Genomic DNA, 20,947 nt, shown 5'->3' on the forward strand with positions numbered 1-20,947 from the left:
CATGTCGTTTTAACAATATTTATCTGGAAAGCAAGCACCATTTTAAGTGAGAAAGCGTCATCATGAATGCTGCATACATTGCAATTCCACCATACTAGAACAGCCTGTATAAAAATATAAATTATGTATGAAAAACATAAGGAAATGCAAGACTCTGATATATAGATTATATATTCACATTAGAAATATATGATAGTTCACATTCATGAAGAGAACAATATTATTTGATGTCCTGAAATACAATTCTTAGGATTTTAATTACCGTGTTAACCTAAATTAAGATCTGCGACATCTCACCTGGAACTGGTGAGTTATAACTCTTTTGCAGTTTAAACATCTCAGGATTTCGGCCAGTGTAGACATTGCTCGAATGTACTACAGTTGTGGCTATAATAGAACTATTCTAAATCGAATGATTTAAACATTAGTACATGGGTGGCCGTTTGTGCACATTTTGAATTCAATAAAGAGGTCTCTTATTGTTTAGAGAGCTCTCCATACAAATTAGAGAGCTCTCCATAGAAATCATACACATTAGAGAGCGCTGTAACTGAATTACAGAGCTCTATATATCAGAGACCTCTCTAACTGAACGATTGTATTTAATTAATAATTGATGATATCTATATTTCATTTATAGACCTCTCTAATTCAATTGGAGACTTCTACGTATGAACAAGAAAGGTTATTAATTCAACTGTAGAGCTCTATCACAGAACTAGTTTGATAAGTCTCTAAATGAATTAAAATGTCTTCGAACAAATTAGATACCTCTTCAATTCAAATACAGATCTCTTCAAAGAATTTGAAGCGGTCTCTAATTACTGTTGCTAGACATACAAGAACAGCTTCCTTAAAATTAAATGAAACACTCTTGATTAATTTGCGTGGCGCTTGAGTGTACAAATAACACACACACACACACACACACACACACACACGAAGCAAGTTGTTTAAGAATTTGATGGGGAAATGACCCTCAGCTTGACTCTGTTTTCGTGTCGTAGCTTTTTGTATGAATGATGTTTACTTCCAAATTACTTATTCCTATCTTAATATCTAAAGTGGAATCAGGCTTATTGTTGTGTTCAGTTTATTCGAGATTATTTATTAATTTAAATTATTCGCTGGAATTACAAGTACTTAATATTTTCGGACTAAATCACTATTTTGGGATTATTGTGAACTCATTCAATGACATTTTGGATTGTACCAGCATGATACATCAAGACTGTTGGTATAATATTATATTCGAGACTATTTGCATTTCATTCATTCGGAACACAAGTGGAATTCATTCTGAACTCTATACGTGTGGACTTCTGATAGAACTGTTAGGACTCTTTGGGATTTAATTAACAATACTAAGTTCTTTTTATATTTCACTATGTATTATAAGGAAATAAATTATGTGTTGATTTTTACAACACATTTTGGTTTTCTCTCTTTTCTGTTACTTAGCTTAAGACCATAGAACAGTAATAGAAAATAGTTTTCGAGTTTAACATTAAAGCAACATTATCAATTTGAAAACAACAACAACGTGTAAAAACAACAATATCGATATCAGAAAATATTTCCTATCTGTTTATAAATTTCGACAGGATGAAAGTGTGGTCAAAACCATTTGTGTTGAACACGAAGAATGTTAATGCTGTTATAGAGTTGGCGTTTCTTGCAACACAGTGAACAAGGTTAAAAATTTGCATCCGAGTTTTTTTAACTAACATTATTTCGATCTTGCAAATTAAGTGTGACAAGCTTAAGTCTTGAAGTAGAAATAATCTACAAATATATTGCAATGACAATATCAGCAAAAATTGCTGTCATTACTACTTGTTCCGTTGCATGAGCTAAATCAATGTATATTCTCGTTCAAGCTACGTCTGATCTATCCGTTTTACTTATCGAGGAATTCAGTCTTATCAATGTTTTACTTTCATATTATTTAATTTATCTCTCTTTACTTTAGATCTTTTCCTAAGATAGTTTGGTAACTTTTAGTTGCCCTGTAACGTGTCTGGCTAATATTGCTTACAAAATGATGGTATTGTACTTATCAATTGCTAATGTACAATATTGTACTGGATCAATGACCAATGTACACTTTTGTACTTGATCAATGGCCAATGTACATTACTGTACTGGATCAATGACCAATATACAGTCATATCCTATCCTCATGAGTCCTCTGAGACTGGGCGCTACGTTCTTAAATTTAAATATACACTCGTCAGGACTGAAACCATTTCTCCTGGATTTAATACTCATACATGTCTTACAATGATTACTGGTCATCATAATGATTACTAGTCATCATAATGATTACTAGTCATCATAATGATTACTGGTCATCATCAGATCGCAACAGTGTACTCAGATAAGTTGCAAGATTACTGAGTTATAAACGTTTCCTCAAGACATATCACTAACCAGAAAGTACAATATAGTTTTGTCTGTTTCGTAGGCAGCCAAGAATGGTTCCAAGTGACCAGCAATTTATTTGAGGAACTGTATCCTTGCTAGGATTAACGTGCCTTTCTCTACTCGACTTAGTATGTCACAGAATCCATTTCCTAGGTTGGAGATCTTTGAATCAACTACACCGACACAATTCCCTATATCTGTCCAGATTTTCAGATTGATGTTGTACACAGGCTCATTCTCCAGCCAACGATGATTAACGCGCTTTAATGTCATTTTAGATCTATCTGACATGTTCGTGTAGTCTTCCTATCAAGCTGGTAAGTCCTTCAACAAGCAATTAAAGGCTTGAAAGCACTGATACAGTTTTCCATTTGGTGGAAACGACAGTACTCTTAAAAACGTTGCGCACGACATGCATCCGACAGGACTCTATAATCAAGACTGATGTACTGTCCTCTTCTGTGATCGTGCTATATATCAGATAAAAACTTTCATTTTACACTTGGTCCATCCATATTTATTTAGACACGTTTTTATATATTCAAGGGACATAATAGTTCTTTGCTTGTAAAATGATTCACTTTTTCATCTACAGCAACATGTCCATGAAAATGGGATAAAAATAAGTTTTTATAACGTCGTTACCTTGCCAGTACTGCAACTGATTCTGATTCTAACATTTCTTTTGAAATGGGTAAATGTAGATCCTCACCAAAGTTTTGCTTTCGATGAATCTGTAATGCTAACACCATCGATTCTCGGTTGAAAAGAAGTCGCAACTTAATTACACAAACAAATTATTGGACTTCACTCCTTTTCCTAACTACATTACTGTAAAAACCTGCATTTAAGGAGTGAGGTGCGTATGTTTGTATACGGTAAACACCATTCATGCAAGCCGCCCAATTCGCTCTCGATTTTTTTAAAAAAATCAGTGAATTACCAGTGAATTGCTCAAATGAGTTGACTTTAATATTTCCTACGATCCTCTGTTTTGTTTACTTTGTCGGTTAATAGTTAGTTGGTATAGTCTATCTGTTTCGATTTAGCGAAAATAGGTAGTAGCAATGCCGATGGCTGGCATCCTTAATAATTTGATTAATGACTATTTCTAGTTAACCTTTTAAGACTGTACGATACATAGTCACTGTTTTATAGTCCCTGATGTTTCATTTGTATAAATCATTGCATTTAAGTTTGGTTTTTCTCTTCTTTATTTTTTTGGTACATACACGTGTTGATTGCCCTGTCAAGAGGTCTATTTCGGTAATATCGTAAAAGTGCATAACAGTTTCCGAACCATTGCTATGAGCGACAGCATAACACAGTATTTGCTGCGAAATATAAAACTGATTTATTTATTCTTCTTTTCTTGGAACAATACAATCGCAATGTAGCAATGTGTAAAATATCGAGCTGATAATTTCTATAAATAATAATCTTGAAAACTGACTAACTGTGCAATACTAGCTCATGCTTGTTTGAATATTCCAACAAATATTGTGGCTTTTGTGGGCTCTGTTGGTTGTGGCTTTTGTGGGTTTTGTTAGAACTGTGGGTTTTGTAGGCGTTGTGGGCGCTGTGGGTTTTGTTGGATTTGTGGATTTTGTATGCTCTTTCGGTTGTGGGTTTTATGGGTTTTGTCAGATTTGTATAAGGCTTTTGTTGGCTGCTTTTGGGAGTTCATTCAGGTAAGTCACAGTTATCGTGAGTTTTATTTTTTATTTATTTTTTATTTTGGTTTGTTTAGTTTATTATAGAATTATATAACTTTAGGCAATATTTTGGACAGAATTTTTTAAAAAAGTTTATTTAAACACAAAGCAATCTTTATTTAAGTAATTTATCTTTTATTTTTAAATTCTTTCTCTCTTCGAAATTATATGCATTATAAGCATTTCTAATTTATTTTTTATAAGCAAACTAGATATTGTTATATCATTTGTTATTTGAAACTCAGTTATATGGTAAAGTGAGTGTTGTCCTCACAGACCAATACTTTTATTTTATTTATTTATTTATTTATTTATTTATTTATTTATTTATTTGTTTTTTTTATTTATTTAATTATTTATTTTTTAATATTTTTATTTATTTAATTGTTTGTATGAAGCTAAAGGCATACGAGAAATTTCTCTTCACTAAATATATATACATATTTCTTTCTTAAATTATAGGTCCAAAAATATTCTTAGTGAAATAGAATGTCTAAGTCATTGTGAGTGTTTTCCTCACCGACTTGGCAGCCAATTTATTTCCATCTGTATCAATTCATTTAAAACAGGAATTATGCTATAGTTGAAGTGTAAAATCAAGTAAGTGTTTTCCTTGTAGATTCTACATTTCACATATTGCAATCATGTCATATGTTCTCTTCTGTAGTAAACTTTATTGTAACTAAATCCAAATCTTGTATGAGTTTCATTCATTCAACGATGTGATAATGAAATGGATTAATAGTATAGTGCTAATGTATACCCTGGTCTTGTGTGAAATTATCATATACCATACTGTACCTCAAGACAATGATAGCATTCTGGCTTAGTATACAAACAACAAGACTGATGTGGTTATGAATTGAATTTATTCAATGGTTCTTAATAAATGAATCATCTTATGTTATGGTTGAAAATAAATCAAGAGTTCGAGTTTACTCCATTCTCCCCTCCTTAGTCAGCTGATAAGAAGCATACTCATCCCTGGTGTCGTACTCCAGTGTAGTATTATCAGGACCTAGCTTGGCCGATACATTATTTTGATGATTGGCGATTCATTTAAATACATTGCCAGACAGAGAAAAATCAGTTATCAACATACATGATACAAATCATTTAAGAATATTGCATGACATTCTTCCAATACATTAATTATATAACATTCGAGACAAATGGCATGCAATAATTAACGTCTGAACTCAAGAAAAATTGAAGCATGCATTTACAACGAATAAATTCAAGAAGGAATTACAAACTTATATCAATGAACATATTGTACTACAACTGACTTTTCCTTTGTGCCTTCCCTTGCCCTCGCTCGCTTATCATCAGAACATTCCTCTGTATCTTCTCTGGTTAGCGTCTCAAATGTTCATGCCCCCCCCCCCCCCGCATGTTATCTTTAAACAAATTCGCACCATTACAATGTCTATGGAAAGAGAGAAGCTCGAGTGTATGTAGACAAATACGGCATTGTTTGTAATGGATGCAATCTTATGACATGAAATCAATTATCAGTGGAATGTCTGTTGTGAAATGTGATACAGATTATTCTGAGTTTACCAGAGAGTGAGATGTATGTTGAGTTCAAGAAGTTAGAGATGAGCAAAAAATTAGGCCATATTCATCCTATTTAATCGGGAAAATAGCTTCCATGACTAAATATATGAGACTGAAATGACCAGTATAAAGAGCCTGGATGACTAAGAGAGGCCTCTGAAGGCAGTGTGACGCATAAATAGGCCAGAGGGAACACGAGTTTGTTCAAGTCGTCCCAAGCCGACTAGCTGTGTTAATTCTGGACAGTGAACAACAACCAGTTATCAGGTTATAATAAACATGCCGGACAATTAAAATTTGAAACGATCACTCGATTTCGTGATAAAAATCGCTGTATTAATATAAAACGCATCTGCTAATTGCATTTTAGAACTTTGAGTTAATATATTTTTCTGGTATCTATGCATCGGTCAATTGGTCCTACATAATTTAATTTTGTTGGGTCTAAGTAATTAAATTGGTATATTTTGTATACAGGGAGCTCGTGTTGTTCTATTGTTTATCTCGGCTCAGATCTCTATTTCTTCTATCCATTAAATTCATTTTAATATTCACTCTATCCGAGCTATAACACCGTGGTCGATCATCCTATGGGCATCGATAACCACAAAACCCAAAAGCCCACGACATATCCGAATAAACAAATTGTTCTACAAACACTCTTGCCATTGCCACTAAGCAAGCACATCATCTATCGGGCGATTCACAGTGCAGTTTTGTCTGTTATACCTACGCTGACCTTCAAGGGGGGAAACATATGTATGTTAAGAATCTAATAAAATAGTTCCACACACTTGACCTAGTTGCTGTGTTTGTTGTGGTGACTTGCTTCAAGTCAGTCTAGCATATGTCTTCATTGTAATTTGAACTAAGTTAAATTCTACGTGAAAATGAGTTGACGTGTTTTTGTAAAACGTAAAATTGCTCTTGCTCACTGGAGCAATTCTGTTGTCAGAGTATTCAGTTTCTTGGGTTAGTGTTTATGTACATTTTATCAAGCTCTTTAATTCCGACGTTAGATTGCAGGTAATCCCGAATCCCATAATGTCTAGACTGAAGTGATCGGTTTTTAGAAAACACTGGAACTTGTGTAGTTAGAATAATAAAATAAACGATTTTTCCACAAAAATAATTAAATCAGTAAAAATGAAACACTGTTGATCATAATAAGTCCAATATTAGAGAAGTCAGCCTGAGTCGTCTGCTTTGTTTCGTTCGGAAGACACTTAGCCATGATTTTGCCAAGAATGTTTTAAAGTGCTGAACATTGAAAACTACATAATCTTCCAATGTTGTTCACTTTCATTTAGAAATTATTGGGTTGAAGAAGTTGTGTACCACCGAAGCTGAAGAGTTGACAACGGAAATTCTCCAATCGGCATGGGTAGTTTTACAGATATATGTTAACATACTTTTAAAATTAGACTGACCTTAGGTATGCATCCCAACAAAATAAAGTAAAAGTGATAAGCGTTAGGAACTATTTTGTTTGACTTTTAACAAACATTCATACATGGCCGTGGAACTGGTCCGCGTAGGGATCATATACAAACTTTGATATTTGCGTATGTGTATTTGTTTACGCGTTATGTGATAAAACTCTATTGACTGTAAAAAAAAAACGAAGAACATAGACGAAGGTTTAGCTTTTTAAAGAAAATCTATGTGCATTGTACACCGTTATTATGTATAAAATGACTGGAATTCAAAGTCTTTGAAGCCCAAATTTAAGTCATGCTAAATCTCGTCTGAGGTTGTTGGCTAATACTAGTACAGCCCAAATTTAAATCATGCTAAATCTCATCTGAGGTTTGTAGGCTATTACTAGTACAGCTAAAATTTAAATCATGCTAAATCTCATCTGAGGTTTGTAGGCTATTACTAGTACAGCTCAAATTTAAATCATACTAAATCTCATCTGAGCTTTGTAGGCTAATACTAGTACAGCTCAAATTTAAATCATGCTAAATATCATCTGAGGTTGTTGGCTAATTCTCATACTGCCCAAATATACTGCCAGCAAAATTGTTTTGCAGACTTAATAAGATGGACATATACGTATGTTAGTATCAAATCCATATTGCTCACACTCAGATAGATGTTCTCATACATTAGTGTTTCTTTTATTTCTAAATCATTTTATTCACAAGTGTGTGATTATTCAGTATTAAAATTTATTTTATTTATCAGTTTATTGTTCTATATATGTGCGTTTCCAATATTTTATGGACACCTTTTGCTACCTTTTGTGACACTTATCTGGGTCAGCTACTTCCTGCGGCAAGCCCTGAACCGGTTTATGAGCAAAAAGCAACAATTTATGGCACTTTATGACCCAGACCAAAACAGACTTGTAACACTGAAAAAGAAATAATCTCTATTTAGTAAATGTTAATTCAGGTTAATCGAGATAGCAAGTATTGGTCAACATGTCTGTACAGAAAGTGACAGACATCAGTGTCAAGGAAAGGTCATGGTCTTAGTCCCTCCTGGACCCAATTCTTTTTACAATGCACTTTTCTTTGTTTTGCTTTTTTTTGTTTGTTTTTTTATAGCGTTGTTGGGTTGTTGTTGTTGTTGTTATAAATAAAATTATGAAATATATAAAATTCATTGTTTAAACTAGAAATGCCATTAATATCCTATCAAATTCCTTTAAAGTCTGGTAATGTATGCCATCAGTTTAGGTGGCAGGGGACAGTTTCGTATATTGGCCCCTGTCAAATTTTTGAACTTCAGATATTGTGTGACTTTTTGAGTTATTATTGAGTAATAATTAAAGATGTGATAAATTTGTGAATTTGGTTATTCCGGCTTGTGTTGTTCTTAAAAATGATGTGAGGCACGTACACATCATGTAGTCACTGTACAGTATGTAACCAAAGAAATACCAATAGTTGGCTAGGAAGCAGAGCTAGCTACTTGTAGCAGTAGACACGTTGGTTCAAGGCAAGCAGAATATCTCAAAAACTGATTGGATGACAACTATTTTGAAAAGCATCGAACTATTAAGTACATAATGTTTTTCAACATTACCACCAATGGAAAGGGCTTATGTTTGCACTGTGAGCATCACGTGTTCTCTAAACTGGCCTTCAGACATAAAATATGCATGTATAAATTTGAGGGTAGGGTGCATCAACTTTTGTATTCTATGAAATTCCACCGACTTGTTTCTTACGTGTTGCTTTATTAAACCTATCTGAACATATGGAAGTTTTTGACCTTACACATGTATTTTATTATTTATTAATTTTTATATTAGGCAGGTGTGTGTAACATTAAATTTGTAACAAAAAACTGTCCCTTGCACCCTTAACAGCACACTAGAAATGTCGTGTAAATACAAGAGGTGTTCCGTTGATGTGGATGGAGAGTTTGTTATTTTCCGACAATTGTGATGATTGTCTAATGAACACTTCAAGAGAGAACTCTCCAACTGGATTAGAGAGGTTTCTAACTATACTACTGAGATATCTTATTCAATTACAGAGGTCTCTAATTATATTACAGCGGTCTGCATATCAGAAGAAGAAAAAAATGTTGCCGGCAATAACTGAATTAGAGAGGTCACAAATTGATATACATATATAGAGGTATCTCGCTGATATGTAGAACTATATAATTAGTAGAACTCAGTTAGAGTGCTCTTTCTTGATCTGAATATGCATTAAAACAGCCACCAATATTCGTACGCCTTCAATGAGACATACTCAAAACAGCCACCGATATTGGTACGTCCTTCAATGAGACATGCACAAAATAGCCACCGATATTGGCACGCCCTTCAATGAGACATGCACAAAACAGCCACCGATATTGGTACGCTCTTCAATGAGACATGCTCAAAACAGACACCGATATTGGTACGCCCTTCAATGAGACATGCTCAAAACAGCCACCAATATTGGTACACCCTTCAATGAGACATGCTCAAAAGAGCCACCAATAGTGGTACGCCCTTCAATGAGACATGCTCAAAGGAACCACCACTATTGGTACGCCCTTCAATGAGACATGCTCCAAAAAAGCCACCAATATTGGTATGCCCTTCAGTGAGACATGCTCAAAACAGCCACCAATATTGGTACGCCCTTAAATGATTCATGCTCAATAAATATGGTGTTGAATAGATCAGAGATGTTATAATGTTCACACGTGCGAATAGATGGACTGCGAGCAAAATGGGATATATGTAACACATTGATGCACTGTTGCAAGATTCCAAAAAGTTGCTAGCTAATGGGAAGTCCCTATATGGTGAGATTGTCTTTTTTAAAACCATTTCTTACGTCTGCATAGACAAGCTCAGTAAGTATTTAGCCTTTACTACACGCCAGTCCTGATAAAGTTAGTGGGGAATCTTTTAGGAGCGGGGATAATGGAAGAACTATGATCGAAATTTTGAAGATGTGAGGGATTATATCATAGGATGGAGAAAAATATTAGAACTTGGAAAATTGATTAATCCACATAGAAACAGGATATTTTCCGACTGTAAGAACCAGCTTCTAATTTCCTCCCCCCCCCCCCCTCCGCGCTCTCTCTCTCTCTCTCTCTCTCTTGAACGAATTCTTAATAAAAGGGAAGCTACATATAAACCGCTCTAATCTTTGGAGCACCCAATCACCTAATTATTACCAAATGGCACTTATTGAATCCCTAAATAGATGACCCACTCCAGAACGTAAGTACTTTAAACAAACAGGGAAGAGTCACTGGATCTTTGAACACCACCTAAAATCAACAGGAGAAGACCTCTAAGCTACCTTTACAAGATCTGAAGAGGATTGTGTTTGCTTGTGGTTTAGAAAGGGACAAGTACCTTTGAAACATGGCCCAGTTTCTTAACTGCATTTAAAGTGTCAAGGTTTCCACTTTAGATATATCTACAGGTTTCTCACATTTGACGATTAACTTACTGCCTCTGAGTGTTCGACACTTCACTTCCAGTTCAGAGATTTATTTTCATTCAAAGAGGTTTTGGCAAATTGGTTCAAAACAAGAAAGCAAAGGAGTTTTTCTTTACATCTTCATTCAAGTTCAAGCAGCTGTCGCTTCTGGAGGTATTTTCATAATATTAAACTTTGATTGCATTCTTTTCAATCGTATTTCATACATAATCAGACCTACTGTAACGTTGCATAATTATACACCCCTCACAGACGGTTACGTCCCTTGGCTAGTTGCGCCACAAAGCCGTCAAGCTGGTGATAAAAATGTCACCTGGAGAAAAGCGTACAATTTGAGAACTGCATCACAATCGGTTTAAATTGCGTTTGTTGCGGAATGGGAAGATTTTGTCCAATAGGTTAGAGGAAAATGTAAGAAGGAATTCTTCTCTTGCAGTGATACAAGACACGACTCATAATATTACAAGGTATGTACTCGGCTTCCATCAAAATATTCCAAAAATGCCACCGCAATGAACTTCTCAGCCGCAAAATACAATCTGATTCTTTTTCCATGGTTTTATGTTTGGATTTTAATCAGTGATCATAGATAAAGGTAGCATCGGGTGCAAATGAATACATATGATGTACAACAGTCTATATGATCTTGGGGTCAAAGAGCCTTTCGGCAGCAATAAATCCGGTTAGAGTATGAGCCATGAGTAGCGTGACGTAATTACTGCAGAAACATTATACGATTCTATTATGTAAGCTTCACACTCACCATTGTCTCGAAATTATCGTTGATGTTTGTGAACACTTACGACTTAGCCTGTAACACAGCTATTACTTATACAATCACAATTTGCAACATAACTATTAATTATACAATCACAATTTGCAACAAAACTATTAATTATACAATCACAATTTGCAACATAACTATTAATTATACAATCACAATTTGCAACATAACTATTAATTATACAATCACAATTTGCAACAAAACTATTAATTATACTATCACAATTTGCAACAAAACTATTAATTATACAATCACAATTTGCAACATAACTATTAATTATACAATCACAATTGGCAACATAACTATTAATTATACAATCACAATTGGCAACAAAACTATTAGTTATACAATCAAAATTTGCAACATAACTAATAATTATACAATCACAATTTGAAACATAGCTATTAATTATACAAACACAATTTGCAACATAACTAATAATTATACAATCAAAATTTGAAACAAAGCTATCAATTATACAATCACAATTGGCAACATAAATATTAATTATACAATCACAATTTGCAACATGACTATTAATTATACAATCACAATTGGCAACATAACTATTAATTATACAATCATATTTTGCAACAAAACTATTAATTATACAATCACAATTTGCAACATAACTAATAATTTTACAATCACAATTTGAAACAGCTATTAATTATACAATCACAATTTGCAACATAACTAATATTTATACAATCAAAATTTGAAACAGCTATTAATTATACAATCACAATTTGCAACAAAACTATTAATTATGCAATCATTATTTGCAACATAACTTAATTATACAATCACAATTTGCAACATAGCTATGAATTATACAATCACAATTTACAAAACCTTACTTTAAAAGCATCCTAATCGTTGGCAATGCTATCAAGACGAACTCCATAACAAAATTTATCTTAATGTATTGCTACTCGTATAATGTTCAGGCTGATCAGGGTCTCTTTTGCAAGTCGAGGTCAACAAGACCTCTCGCGTGACTCGGTGAGATATCCCCCATACGGTTTATATCAATAATACCACTAATCAAGTAAATCTCATATATAGAATGACGTCAAAACCCGCCTATGGGTTTCAGTTCACACAAATCTTTATCAAGTATGAATTTGTGGTTCTTGTGGAATAGCAGAAGATCACGTGTCCGTTTTATTGCATTTTTTTTTCGGTCAAAAAGTCAGTCCCATGGGATAAATCCGGTGCATATTTGTATGACAAATTCTGGAGACCTCCAATCAACATGTCCAACTTCAATTAACTGAATGGGCCAAATGTCTGGGCGATTTTGATAGCGAACAAATCAATCCCAAAGAAACTTTTCAAATCGTCCCCGCAGCATCTGATTTTTTATTGCGACTTGGCTGGGAGTGGGGTGCGGGTGTCAATTAATGTCGAGAACATAATGTAGAGTGGATGTATTTTACATCTTTATTAATATTGATTACTATTCGAATCCTTTTTGAATGCACTCATCGAATATCTGATTGGGAAACTTTGGTATTCGATTCAGCGCTAATATATATGCTATGGCAGCTGCTGCCGTATTAGTATTTCTCCAATTGTTGGCGGAAGATTCCAAGTGTGTTCTGATTCAGAAAGACTTAGTTTCTATTAGAAAAACCAACGGTTATTTTGCAAATAAATAACATATTGGATGTGATTGTCCGAATTAATTTACACTCTACACTAGTCGCCGTGGTTTTGTTCCATTTTGATGCATGGACACGGGTTACATGTATTTTCTCTATATAGTCTCTACATTTTTTTGTCAGTGCTGAACTTTCCACCGTCTCCAAATCCTAATAAATCATATGTTAATATAAAGTATCTCCAAAGACGTGGTAAGGGTAACATAATGACAAGACACAAGTCAAAATTAGTTTTCAGTATATAGTTCCTGCGTATGTTTGTCAGTACTGAACTTTTCAGTGTGTCTGTATCCAATAAATCATATGTAAATCGAAATATCTTCAAGCGTGTACTCGCGGTGAAGTTCTTGTCACAGGTTAACACGCCTTTTGGAGAGGCACAACTAGGTCACAGATTTTACTTCTGGGTTCGCAGTAAGGCCTGATTACTCACTGTGCGCTGTCGCAAAAATACACACAGCCAGTCGCATTATGAGAATAAATTTTGTTAAGGTAAATACCAAGAATGCCTAAATCTAATCCCCGGATCACCACCTAAATAAGGAGAGGAACAAATCCTCTAAAATTAGATTCCACTACATCATATTAATCCGAAGGTAATAATTGTGACCCGCGTTATTATCAGGCTAATTTATTTATGTCCAATTTTAGTTGCACTATTATATTTGCATGCCACAGATCATGAAATCTTACTGATCGTCATCGAAAACACGGTGTGTGTGTGTGTGTGATTTGGATTTTGAACGTAGCCTTAATTTTCAGTCTTATCGCTACGATGTCTACAGTGTGGCAGTTTATAGTGATGTCTAGCACTGGGGCATCATGCCACAGACATGTAGCATGATGTCCCACCCAGTCATGTTATCCTGAAACCAGGCCGACCAGTCCTAATACTAACACTTAATGCTGAGCGCTAAGCGAGGCAGCTATTAGTACCATTTTTATAAGTCTTTCGGATAACTCGGCCGGGGATCGAACCCACGAACTCCCGCATCCGAGGCGGACGCTCTAACCACTAGGCAACCGGAGCGGTAAGGAGTGTGACAACTGTCAGAAAGTATATAGTGATGGTATTTAGCAATGTGCATCTTTTGGACCAAATGTTTGAAAATTTTCATTAATTATAGTTATTTATCAATGCAGTCAAACTTGTTTCGAGAGCAAACGTTCCAGTGGCCTAGTGGTTAGAGCGTCCGCCTTTGAGAAACTATATCCCAGTTTGGTTACTGGAACTAATCCTTGTAACGTTTGCTGGTGTGTGCATTAGAGTATATTTAGCCACTTAGAGGCTAAATAACTACTAAAGTAAACACAATATCATAAATGTTTAAGGCATTGAGGGAAGAGTGAGGTTTGATGATTTGTGCAGTAATTACCTAATAATAGTATACAAAGGCTGAGTGCTAATGTACTGAATTAAAAGATATTACGATAAGTAAGCTCATTCATGTTGGACATAACATATTATGATATACGTACAAAAAGCATACCGCATAGTATGCAAAGATAGGTACAGAAGATCCTATTGCATAAATTAAATGTGAACTTCCGATTCCAAATTTATAAACAATGTTGGACATCTGCTCATGTCGGACATGTAACTAGATACCTATTAGGACCAACTGTACAACCTTGATTCAAATGATGTTTGAATGTTTCATGTGCTTTTATAAGAGTATCAGTTAACAATTATTACATAAATTCTTCATTAGAATGTGACAATGCCTCAGCATATCCATCATTGTCTCAGCTAAATTTAGTAGTAAAATGGAATATTTCTTGCTTTAAACTTGTTTTATTTTGTTGTTTTTCTTCACCCAAGGTAAATGTCACCTGGGAAAATATATTTTATTTATCAATTTGACGGATAATTCATTTCACATTTCTCATTCTAATGATATACTTAACACCATTAGAGGGTACTGACACTAAAGTAATGATTAAGTCCTGAGTCCATTAAAAAACCATTACAGTTTTCTTCGTATGAATTCAGGCTGATTAAGACGGTCTTGATGGATGAGAGCCATATATTAAAGATGTCAGATTTACCTTTGTGAGATGAGGCAGCAAATATGTCACAATGTTTTTTGTGACTTCACATCACAATGCATCGCTGTTTGTCTTGTTAATATCGCTCTCTTTTAGGCTTTCCCATGTCGTAGGATTGCAGATATAATCCATAACAAGTTTGATAATATACCATCGCTATATTGTTTCATATTCACATCTGGTGCCGTATTTGGTCGGCGAATAACAACGCTGAAGGTTTTGAAGAAGTTGCACTTTTGTACTGAAATATGGGCATACCCTATAGTTCAGCCCAGGTGGATTTCGACTACGGCACAAAACCAAGAAGCGTCCCAAGGTAGTAGGATTAAGATGCGAGCATTAGCGCAAGGAATATGATTCCATAGTCCATGACCTCACTTTTTCGAAGTAGCAACCTTTGCAGACCTTAAATGAGGTCGCTGTCAATGGCGGACATAGACTTATGATCCTGCCCCAGATAATGGTCTGCGAGTTATGTTTACGGAACAGCAAGGTCCGAAACTGAGGAATCCCATCTCTAGCGCTTAGTACTTTCAATTCTACCTATTATTATTTAGAAGCAACCATTTTTTCTTCTTCTGTGTTTACAGAGACATGATGTCTATATTCCATTTAACACTACAACTCTAAACGGAAATGAAAGCCATTTTTTCATGCCTTTGTATGTTTTATATTATACTTCAGATCTATTTGTATAATAAAGGCTCTTAAAGCCATCTCGGAGTCATTTGTGAAAGCACGTCGGATCAAACAAAAATCACCAGAATTGCATAAAATCGAATCAACCACAAATGGAGGATATTGCTTTTTTTGAAAAATCGCTAAAAGAAAAACTTGGTACAAAACAACCAAATTAGAAATGACTGTTATAAAATAATGAGTTGGAAAGAACAACTTGTCTACGAGGCAAATTAAAACGGAGACGTAATACATATTTTGAGCCAAAAAGTTATTGGCAATCAGTCAGTTAACAATAGCAGCTGCTTATAACTGCGTCAGGCAGCAATGCTGCTAGAAAGACAATTAGACTCAGAGGTTTGTATTGCTAAAACATCATTATTAAACTTTCCGACGACATTAGTGTTTGTGTCGTAATATAATTTGCCATCTTCAGGATAATCTGAAAAATCAAAACGATTTTTTGTTGCAAACATATCTTCGTAAGCTTCATCCGTCTCAATTTCGCAACATAGCAAATCTGTTTCGATACAAAGTAACTTGACCGTGTTGTCATGCTTTGGTTTGACATAGCCATAATGAAAATCGTATATCAGCAATTTAGATAGCTTTAAGACAGTAAATCCGCAGTATATAGTCTTGCTTAGAACAATGGGCGTTCTCTTGTTATGAATTGGCACCAAGTTTTCATTAAATATTTTCATCGCGCCAAAACCAGGATTTGCCACCAATTTGTCACACCATTTTTGTTTGTTGACTATTTCTCCGTTAGCTCGATTCTAATGCTTTCCATCTTTTTGCCACATACATAATTGTTCAACTGTTTAAAGAAGTTCTTTTCAAAGTCACTTCTGGTCTTTGTCGTGTTAAATTTGATATAAGTTTCCAAAGAGGCTTTTCTGTCTGAAATTGGTCACGATATGAATTCCAATCAGATGCAACCCCCCATACAGATATTGATTCAGATTTTGTAGTGAACCACAAACCTGGTCTAACAATCAAAACTGCAGTCAGCTTTGTAACATTAAAAGTTGACAACACCAACCTTTTTCTTTTAGCATCAATGTATGAGGACTTAACATGGTGCTGTCCAAAGTTATATTATGAAAATCACCAATTCAATGAGGATACTCAAGATCAACTTCCAAAATACATCCAGCGTTATCGTAGTTCTGCAAGGTTTCTTCGATAAAATGTTCCGGTGACATCCAAGAAAAGCTATCTGCAGGCAACTTTAGCAACATATCCCTATTGTAATGATTGTAAAGAGTACTGGATTCTAAGTAGACAATGTACTTCAACGGTTGCTCGGTATCGTAATCGGGAAGATATTTATTTTTGGTTACAGAATGTCTTTTGTCAAACATAGAAATCACGTCGCGAAGTCATGTTCCGATAAAATGATAAATGTTGATGTCCACAATCATCTTGAGCGCGGCATCCCAAGACGGACTACTGTGTATTTAACACCAAGCAAAATCTTGTCCTTAGTAAAATATCCATATATCACGAACAAAATTCAAACAGTGTCCGCGAGCAGTAACACGTCTGTTTCCAGATAAAGGTCATTATCTTCGCCAATTTTTTTTTATTGAATTGGTTTCAGACGTTACAGGCATGGTCGTAGCCGGTGTCAGAAACACCATTACTGTTAAGCTGACTAAAGAAAATAAAAATTCTGCGGAGGACCCGTTTCATCAAATTTATCCCACGACGACATCCAGTCATACGGATAAATTCCTATGCACGTCACAAAGTCAATACGGTCTCCAAATTCCTTCGAGGTATCTCGAGACTTTCATATTATTCGTCTTGCAAGATCTCCATAAACTGAAAATTGACTATAAAACGCAGGCAGCCAATTGAAAAATTATATAGCGCTCCATTTATTTGAAATGCAAATGATCATTTTATAACATTTTCCAAAACACTTTACGATCCAGTGTGAATCACATTATGCAAATTATGCAGAACCATCAGAATACAACCGTGTTTTGCAATCCTAAGAGTGCAATTGTTTTGGACCGCACAGTGATATTTTCCTGTAAAATGACAATTACCTCTTACTCGGTCATTATGAAAGGAGCTCCTCATAAATCCAGCATACCATGGCTTTCATTAAAAACAATTGTCATCTGCTGTATAAACCATTTTTGCTGGAGCGAAGAACCTTACATGTACTTTTTGGACAAGCAAATTGTTAATGACGTAAGTTCTACGTCGTCAGCGTCGAATTACAATTTTATGGGTCGTAATTCGTTGAGATAAAAGGAAATTCTAGACTGCGGTCAATACCAGTTATTGGGACAGTTAGCGCCTCAAATTCGGCATATATGATAAAAGGCATATTTGAGAGCATTTTTTCCAAACACTTGAATACGTTTGTCTTTGTTGTACATAGCAGCTCTTGTAGTATTAATACAATCCAGGCCATGTTGTAGAAGCAAGTTTCTGCAGTTAAAAATGTTGGCATTGTGTTAGCTGTACAGTCATCATAGCGGTAAAGTGTCAAAAGTGACATGCATCAGGAGAGTGTATTTTTAGGAAGTTGTTGTCCATTTGAAAAAGGTGTCATTAAAAGATATTTTCCAGAATAATTGTTAATAAAAGCGGAATAGAAATAATTTTCTGACTCTATGTGACTGATACGAATTCGGACGGGTAATGTAGTAATCCTGATTGGCTAAGGCAAACGATGGTATGTGGTCACATATGGAATTCAGGGGTTTTAGAATAGCTGGTATAATCAACCAGTATAAGTTCTACAAGAAGGCAGGAAGTTGACTCCGGGAAATAAGAGATTTATCGTTAGATTGTGTCGGGAAGTGAGGGACACGGAAAAGGGGAAAGACCTAACTTCATAAGGACGTAGTGTTCTTGGATTAAATAACAGGTTAGTCACATTTGCACACAGTATATATTCGTTGATGTAAGTTTGACATTATTGTAATTTATTCATTTTAAATTCATTTTTCATTGTTTCCCTGAGTTCAAAAATAATAAGCGCATGTTTTATGATTCGTGTTATACGAATGTCTTATAATATATCGTTGTATAAATGAATTCAAGTTTAGAGTTTGTTGTAAGATTTCATGCATTTCTTCTGATGCAAATTGTGCGAATATGTTAATTATTAGTTATAAATAATTTTATGTCATATATGCTGAGGACTGGTTTTCCTATGTCTGTAAATCTGTATCAATGAATCACTAATTAGCAATTAACCTGGTTGGACAAAGAGTGAAGTCCATTAATTCGTGTGTAGTTAAGTTGTCTATTCTCTTCATCCAAATATCCAGTTAACGTGTGGCTAGTTTAACTGGTAATTTATAGCCCAGCGTGACAATGATAGTATCAGAGGGGGCTAATTATGTTATGGTTCTCAGTTAAGAATGCAGTAGCCGCTATCAGGATATAGAATGATAATAATAGGTTATTGTTAGGTTATTATGCATTAAGTGTGAGTTACCATTACTAGCCTGTTGAATTAGACATACGATATATGATGGAGAGAGAGAGAGAGAGAGAGAGATAGTCTTTGTTGATGATCCAAGAAGGAGATAAAATATTAACATGCATTTAGCTTGGATGCTATATTTTATTTTCTTCAAGGGAAAGAAAATAGCTCTACACATACCTGACTGTCAGTGGAAAAGAGATCGCAGTCCGCAACTAAGGGTCGATGAAACGAAGAGGCTACTAGAAGGACAGAGAGGGAAGGAAAGAAACGGAAACGCTGACCGATCACTAGCAGTGATTGGGAAAGGACCGGAAGCACCAGTTGATACTGTTATGACAGGCAATATGAGTTTGATCTTTCACTCAATCGTATGATAATTTTTTTTTCTATCAGTAACAGAACGGCTTGCTGAAACTCGCATAATTTTGTAACTCTATTTAAGAGAGAATGCGAATTATTCACGTGTAATTTTTTGTTTACGCAACTGATTAAATTGTTGTATTTTACATACAAGGGAATCATCAATCCACCAACACATAAAGTTCATCGTCTTCTTTTGAAATATCGTGTCTACGTCATCAAAACGCAAGCCAACCGCCTCGTAACAATTACATTTTCTGATTTGATTCTGCAGTTGCCACTTGTTTTTGAAACTTTTACTTCTGACATGTTTATCCATGCATTTGCATTTATTTATGTGATCCCGATCTTCCAACGCTGACATTTTTCTACGTTTGATTTTTCCTGTCTTTATAATTTCGCGAAAGTAGACTAGCGCAATTCATCGATAATATTGTTTATTAGTACCTCATTGTTTTTTTAAGTGCGTCTGAGACCTTATATTTGCAAAACTATTCGATTGCTTCATATTTGTCAACTGGTTGTTGTATTACTTGCGTTTTGATGATGTAGACACGATATCGCAAAAGAAGACGATGAACCGCAGCTGCAACCGCAACCAGAGTAACCGCAGCCAAAAAGCAGAGGAGGCTCCAACGAAAAAATTACCAGATATGGTACAAAGCCGATGGGGCATAGTATCGTAACTTAGAATATACAGACAACAACCCGTTCTACATAAAATGCTTTTAGTTGCTGTTACATACGTTGGAACTTTAACAACTGAAGACAAAATAGTTTTTGATGAAACACCTGATAGCTAATTTGATAACGCATCATTCCGAGAAGATGATACGGCCAAACATATAAACAACTTTTTCATATGATGCCACATCAGGACGATTGGCATAAAACTGCAAGCTCGCATCTTGCACTGACAAAAATTTCTTTAAAATGGAAAACCTCAAATAGGCCATTTTCCATATTGTTAGACGTGTAAGAACAGAAAATTACGATGCTATTGATGTTTTGGTGGCGACTGACTTTGCCTGAAATTATTTATACTTGCGGGTATTAATCAGCGTGGAATAGAAACTAAGTAAAATAACGAACCAACAAGAGGTTATATATATATATATATATATATATATATATATATATATATATATATATATATATATATATATATATATATATATATATATATATATATTGTTATGTATATTTGATTTAATTATATCTGATTTAATATATATTTATTTCATATTAATTGTTTGTTTGTCACTTTAACCTATTTTCTTTTTTATTACATGCTATTATAATGTAAATTTATTTACTAGAGATGAAATTTTTTC

This window comes from Sinohyriopsis cumingii, chromosome 16, assembly GCF_028554795.1.
Source record: "Sinohyriopsis cumingii isolate HCF-2022 chromosome 16, ASM2855479v2, whole genome shotgun sequence".
NCBI classification, from domain to species: Eukaryota; Metazoa; Mollusca; class Bivalvia; order Unionida; family Unionidae; genus Sinohyriopsis; species Sinohyriopsis cumingii.